Source organism: Rutilus rutilus, assembly GCF_951802725.1.
Source record: "Rutilus rutilus genome assembly, chromosome: 20".
Taxonomy (NCBI): Eukaryota; Metazoa; Chordata; class Actinopteri; order Cypriniformes; family Leuciscidae; genus Rutilus; species Rutilus rutilus.
Genome location: NC_140225.1, coordinates 2,409,334 through 2,417,442, shown reverse-complemented (window position 1 = coordinate 2,417,442; position 8,109 = coordinate 2,409,334).

The following is an 8,109-nucleotide window of genomic DNA, read 5'->3' as shown; positions in this document are numbered from 1 at the left end:
CCAGACAGCAACATAGTGTCGGCCCAGATCCGGCCCATATCATGCGTGGGATCCACATGTACCAGATGTGGCCTGTGTCCGGGCCGACACTATGTTGCTGTTTGTGATAGAAAAACCACCAATTATAATCATAAAGGCCTTCAAATGGAGTTTGTGCACATGTGAACATATAGTCTAATTCAGTGGTTAAACTAGGTTAGTTTAAGGGTGCATGTTTTTTTCTTTTCTTTTTTTTCTTCTGTATTATACATGCCAGGCCAGTAGTTGGCGATGTCACTTTATAAAGAAATATTAAACCCCTATAGACTGAACACGTGATGTCACGATATTTTTCACGGAGTCGGTTTCAAAAACTTGCACTTTGAAACCCGTTTTCAAACGTTTTCCGTTTTCAAACGCATAAAAAGTGCATGAAAGGCAGGAGTTGCAGAAGCGAAGACTCAAAGATCTCGAAACTCAACTCTAATAGAAAAACATTTTCCTTCACACACATGTCCTGACTCCTCAAAAAAGACAAATAAACCCCTCTACTTCTTTGTATTTAAAGAAAATAAACCCCCAAATGAACTTTTCCCACACTTCTTTTAACACACGATCACTCTCAATAATCACACTATTCCTTCAACATTATAGCACTCGATTTTCACACTCTCTCACTCACACACTCTTGCTTTTGTCTTTACTGCAATTCCTCATTTTTTTCCCCCTCATAATTCCACATTTAAAGGCTCTCGGTAACCAGTAGCTTACCACCAATCTTCACTGATTAATCAACCCATATTAATTAACCCATTAGTCACCAAAAGAGTGAAAAAGGGTTAAGCCGAAAGATATAGGGTACATTTCACAACAACTATGTACTTTTTTTTTTTTCGTACAGACGACAACATTGTCAAAACGATCCCGTTCACATAGATCAGCGAAAAAACGACTGTTCAGTCCCTCAAACCGCTGTTGTCGTGTAAATGAACGGCCAAAACGCATAAAAAGTTTTCGGTTTTTAGTGGAAAACGGTGTTGTATAAACGGCCCCAGACTGTCAAACTGGGCAGGAATGATCATAATTATGTGCAAACAAGAGCTTTTACCATCAGTCATGGTTTATTTGCTGTGTTTCATCTCCTTCTGTATGTCCCACATGCCAACTCACAAAACCAATCCAATATCATGCAAGCCCCTCCACAGACTCGACCGATTTCATTCAGTTTCTTTAAAATTATTTACTCACTAACAATCCAAACCTGAAGTTACATTAAACACAAAAGGAGAACTTCTAAAACAGCTTTTTTTCTTCTTCTATGCAATGGCAACAAAACGACATGAGGACTAGTAGTACATTTTGGGGTTGAATTATTTCATCACATCAGAATAACCAGAGAGCTTATTTTAGTTCATCACTGTTGTAAAGCATTAATGGCTTTTACGGTTTACGCTGCCAAACCAGCGGTGAGTTTCATTGAGCTCCAGCAGGTTGAGTTGAATTGACAGATTCCTTCAGCCTGAGTCACCATGTAAACATCAGGGTTAATGAATAGCTCTTTCATAGTGTGGTATAAAGGCCTTTAATAACCTGACGTGTGTGTCGGCTGTTTTTAAACTCAGGGTGACCCGTTCTCTCGTCCAATCTCAGCTTTCTGTCGCTCAACGCCACAGACTCACGCCGTCCTTCACGTGTGACGCAGGAACTTCAACCTCTGGACACAGAAAACATCCATAAGACACGCCAAACTGGAAGAGAATCAACTTGTTTGGCCTGAGATCAGAGAAGCGTACATGTACAATAAAAACAAAGAGTCAGTTTAGAGAAAGACGTGCCTTCAGTGCTGAATCTGCCAACCTGATCTCACGCAATTCGTGCGAATTTTACGAGGTGGCTAATTCATACGAATTCATTCGACCTCACTCATTTTTGCTAAATCGTTCATATTTTTCGAGTTGCCCAATTCGTATGAATTCGTATGAACTCCGCGCCTAAACCTAACCATCACGTGTGTTTAGACAAATCGTACGAATTCGTACGAGTGAGGTCGAACGAAATAACCACCTTTTAATCACTCGTACGAAATGGTCATGAGATAGCGTTGTCTAATGATGCAATTCATATGAAAATGAACGATTTGTATTTAAAAAGTATGCATGATTTTCACTAAAACTATTCATTTTATTCATGTTTTGTCATGTATAATATATGATTAATGTACAGTATATATTCAATAAATAGAAATAAAACATGATAAAAATAAATAAATCACTGAATACTAATGAATTCTTACATTTACTATATAATGGCAGCAATGATCAATCAAAGCAAAATTTTTGCCTGAATGTTTGAAATTAAGAATGCTTTCTGAATTCCAATTCAACTGCGAATTTGATTTGAATTAGATCTGGAACAGGAACTAGATTTAACAAATTTAACAATAAATAAAAAAACTTAAAAAGGTACAATTAAAACAAATCAATTAAAAAACTAATAGAAAAAAATCACAGTTGCTCAAAACATTGAAATATTTAAGTTAAAATTATTAAGTTATGAAATTATTTTAAGTCAAAGAGGTTTGGCTGACATAAGCTTTGGGGATCGTTGACTTACAGGGTAAAACATGCTTCATTTCCCATAAATCATCTACTGTGTTGAATTTCTGTGAATTGCTATGTAGTAAATTCCTTTTCCTGTCATTCCAATTCCACTTCCTGTGTGTTGTAACCAATTCAATTCAAATTCACAAATAAAATTTGGTCAAATTGATAAAAGAAAAAAAAAAACGGCTCTGCTTGCTGGAGTGGCTCATCTAAAGGGACATTGTGATGGGAAAAAAATATGAGATGCATTGGAGGGGGAAAATATTTCAATGCTTTTGCGCACTCGCTAAAGTTTTGCGTTCCCTCAAGGCCAGAGAAAAGTTGCATTCGCTCGCAAAACCTTTGCATTCACTAGAGATACTTTGAGTTCGCTCCCAAAGAGCTCAAAAGTTTTGCGAGAGAACGCAAAGTTTCTCTGGGAAACGCAAAAGCATTGACTTATTTTCCACCACCACCATTTTCATGTCCTATTGTTGGCTCCATGCTGATCTGCTGATTATTTGAACAGTTAAAATGTATTTCTCTAAGACATACTCATGCAGTTTTCCAAAAGCAACACATTTAGCTCCACATTTTGGCCTTCTATCGCAGTGCTTTATAAATATGAGCGTCTCCTGCAGTCCTGAGCTTCTGAAGCGGGAGGTCTCTGTGACAAACAGGCATGTCTTGTGTTCAGCAGGAGAAATGTTATCCATGAAGCCTTCGGGATGTTTAATAACACTGCCTTTCCAATTTTAGGCCAACTCTGAGGTAATAAAATCTGTCCAAGGGGACCAAAAACCACAAACCAAATACCAGCATGTCTGGAGGGTACGAAATGATGACAAAATAGATACAATTTCCTGGTGTACCAATAAACACTCAAGAACAATTGGAAAAGTGCTCAGGAAAGAAATGAGATCTGATATATATGGTCGACTGGGTTGAGCGAGAGAAACGAGTCCCGGCTCAAACACACGCCGATAATGCCACCGATTTACTCAGTGGCGCTAAAGATTATGAACACACAAACACCCGGACCACAGAAAAACACACACACAGAAAAACTGCTTTAAGAGACTTGAAGTTTGAAGGGTTAGAGGCCTTACAGAAAGAGAGAACAAGAGATAGATCCATTAATGATATATTTCATATTAATATGAATAATCAAAACAATAAATAGTGCTTCCATAGTGCTTCCCAAACTGGGGTTTGTAATAATTGTTGAAATAATTTTGTTGATTAAAAGCTAATAAATAAATAAATCATAAAAATACATCCATTAAAAACACATAAAAAAATAAAGAAAAAAAAAATATATATATTAATAATAAAAAATAATATCTAGGGTTTTACAAACTGGGGTTCGTAATTTGATGACAAGCTAATAATTAATACTTAAAATAATACAAATCTGAAATTAAAATAGGCTACATCAATTTTAAAAAAAGGGGAAAAAAAGAAAACAATTAACAATTTAAAAAAAAACTTAATGAAAAGTGTAAAAAGCCTTGAAGTAGGTTTATAGGTATACATTTTTATAAATTTGTAATTAGAAATATTTCATCATTTTCATAAATATTGATAGTAATATTAATCATTAATAATTAATAAAATACATGAAAAAAAAACATTTTAACAAAAAGAAATCAATCAACACACTTATGCTACTAAAAAGATGAGTAAATCTCAATGAGGTCAATATTTAGGGTCAAATGGGTTTGGCAGAGTTTGGAGAGAAAAAAGAAAAGAGAAATTGTGAAGAAAAGAGAACAGGCCTCATCAGGGACCGAGTATCAACACGCTGACTGATGTATTTCTGGCAGGAAAAACAGACATTTAATTGGAACCAAATATGCCTTTTCTTGGCTAGACTTGCAGGAGCTTCAAATCTGTGATTAAAAGCATTTTCCAGGGTTTTTGCACTTCACACTGTGACTCACATCCCTCTCTGACTCCGAGTCGACGTTTCCAAGAACTTGCAGCCCAAGCAGGGCTTTAATTGAATTTTTCTGCTGGGTCACATGACTCTCTCTCTCGTTGGCATTACAAAAAAAAAACAAAAAAACATTTTGTATTGCCAAAGCATTAAAACAACATAGAAAATGATTTAGAACATTTAGTAAAGTAATAATAAAACTAAATAAAAGACAATATTATACATATTCATGGTTAGATATAGCAAAAAAATAATAACATAAAACAATAATAATAAAATAAATAAATAATAATAATAAATAAATAAATAAAATATTATAATACAGAAATCATGCATCAACTGAACTTAGAAACTGAACATTATATACATGTGTGTATGTCTGATGGTGTGTGTTTTTGGGCTGTGAGTGAGTGTGTGTTTATTGGATTTTTGCTTCTCTCTCTCTCTCTCTCTCTCTCTATGACCTCGTGACCTCAGGCGGATCTGAGACGGGAGTTTTGGGATTCGGGATAATCAGCTTTGCTCCTCACTCAACTGCGGGTTTAATAAGCCTATTGATTTCAGGAGCCATCGATCCACCCGCCAATCCGAGGACGTGACTGATAACAGGGATTTCCTTTGTCTGAAATCAGCTGTTATTAAGCACGACTACAGTAAACGATGGGTGTGTGACACACATATGAATATGATCAAGCGCCGTTTATGTCAGTTCAGCAGATTTGTCGCAGGATTGAACAATTGCTTGTGCAATAATGAAGAGGCCAAAGAGCAAAGCCACTGGAATATATTGTATAAACCACTACAGATTCTGCTGTGGGATTCATATGTACAATTTACTCTGCTATGGATTCGTGTAGAAATAATACACGATAAAAGCGGTGGTCAAATTATGGTGTTGATAAAAGGTCATTAAGAAACATCTAAGTGCATTTGATTTGAACCTCATGACAATTAATGATGGGTATTTTCCAAAACATCTTCATAAAGTCACCGGCACACACACCAAACTGTGGAAATGGTTTTAAATATTGATAAGAAACTTGATTTTTTGATGTGAAATATTAAGTCTTTATATGCATCATTGTCACAATTCTATATTTTTTATTATATCCTCATGTAAACAATTTATTTTAAGTTTATTGCAAAATATGCATATATATATATATATACATATACAAACATTTAAGTATTTTAAGAGCGTAGAGAGATCTACTCGATTACGTAATTCGCAGTTCTTCGTGGGAGTGGGCGGGGCTAAAGCGATGTGTTGACTCTGATTGGTGTAATTTTCTGTATAGAATCATGGGTAATGTAGTTTTACCAGGAACTCCACTATTAAGTTCTATTTAAAAAAATAAGCTGAAATTATGTGGCTGACGGATTCAGCAGAAGCAAATGTCATCGGTTAACAACCTCGTAGCTCACAGTAAGGTTCTCTTTAAAGGTTTAAAAGTTATTGTTCAAAATCAATTTCCTTAAAGGTACACTGTGTAGTTTTTTTAAAGTATTTTATTAGCTTAAATCAATGTCTTTATTTATAAATATGTCCTCATTGGTGTACAATTACCTCTGCCAATGATCTGACTTATCCTCGTAAGCGAAGAATTTCTTATCTTTATTTACATTGGACGGGTAAGTCCAAGGAGGCTTCAATGTCGTTCCGCCATTTTGAAAAACTATAATAGCAGAGAGGGACAAAAAGCACTAGCCAACCTCATCGCGTTTCCACAACGCGTTTTCGTTCAGAGCCAGCGTCACGTGACTGAAACCAGCTGAAACGGACAAGGAGATCAGAGGCGCTGGTCACTGTCCCGGCAAATTGACCTTGATATCGGGGTAAATATCGGGATAGCTTTTCCCAGGTGGAAAGAGCTATTGAAAGAGAAAGACTTTGAAAGGGACGACAGGTAAGTCAATGCTACGGTGTACAATGTACGAAGAAGTGGTATTGGAAGACATGTTGTCATAGCTTCTTGGTACATAACGGCTACCGTAGTTGCAACACGCATTTGAAAAAGCGAGGCGCTAGAGAGCACTATTCGTTTGAATGCAAAATACAATTTCACTGCTAGATGGGAGAAATTCCTACACAGTGTACCTTTAAGGAGAAAATGAATAGAGTTTTTAGTTCCGGAATTCGACTGTTGCACTCTATAGAATGTTCATTCAAAGTTATCTAGCCTTTAATAATGTTCTCAAAACATTAGCTCAAAAACGTTATCTATACATTGTTCATGTAAAAAAATAAAATAAATCTGAAACGTTTTAGTTGGACGTTAATCTAACATTTCTAAATACAGAATGTTCATGTTTCAATTTTAAGTTTCAGAATGTTCAGAGAACATTCAAATTCAAAAGTAACAATTCCATAGTGTTTGCAAAATGGAATGTTCTCTAAGCGTTCACACAACCAAGAAAAAAACATTTTAAACATTCAGAAAACATTTAGAAATAACGTTTTCATAACTTAAAGTCCCCCTGTGGTGAAAATCCAGCTTTTAATGTTGTTTATGTGTCTATGTGGTGTTTTTAATATGCTTTAAGACAAACCATGTGTAAATTCATAAGTCGACACCATTGCTGAGTGTTTCCTCCTTAAAACTGCAGTGAACCAAAGACAGTCTCAAACACACGCTTTGAAATCGCTGGTGTTTCTGACGTCACAAACTACCTTGTAACCAATCAGATCAACGTGTGATCGTCAACCAGTGGATCTCTGAGCTGAGTGAGTGAGTGGAGGCGGGGCTCATTTGCATATTCATAGAACCGCGCATACTAAATGAGGCAAGGGTGTCGAGTTACATTCAAGATATTTTAAGGCATGAAGAATTATTTTCAAATAAAAAACATTCAAATATGTCATTTTAGTGATCAAAGATGAGTTTTAAGGGATACAATTATTGCCTGTATGAGGACTTTAATGAGAACATTCTTTGAACATGTTTCTGTTAGCTTGGTTACAACAATGACCTACAGCTAACCACTATCAGCTTCATCTGAGTTTCATGCATGCGAACAGTCTGGCATATAATAAAATCTCTAATAATATTTAATCTGCGCAGCTTCAAAAATCCTCTGTATCAAACTCTATGAAAATATGACTAAATTTGCAGGACGTGTTTTAAAAAACAATGCTTTTAACAAAATTTGAAATGCCAGAAAATCCAGCCAGATGCAATGAACTCTGCATGGAAAACTATCTCTGTGCTCTCATTTTGATTAAAAAGTAATACGCTAAAACTTTGTACTGTGGTGTTTGCTGACCTCTCGTGCACTTTCTGCCTCGAGGGCGGACCAAAGGCAAACAGTGAGATTATCAACTATTCAAACACACAAACCAGATTTGGAAGAATTCAGAGCGTATTTGCATAACAGTCTCAATCACACTGATGTGATTAGTAGTTTCACACAGCTGACCCAAAAATGACTCATGTGTTTCATAACCTCCTCTGACAGCGAGAGTTAGTGACAGTGGGTCAAACACATCAGACCATCAGGCCGGAAGAGTCCGGATGGGAAGAGATCCTGTCGTTCTAGAAAAAAAACGTTCTTGTTTTCCAGTACAAATATCTAAACATTCCTAAATCGAGATGCATTTACCTTGTTTTC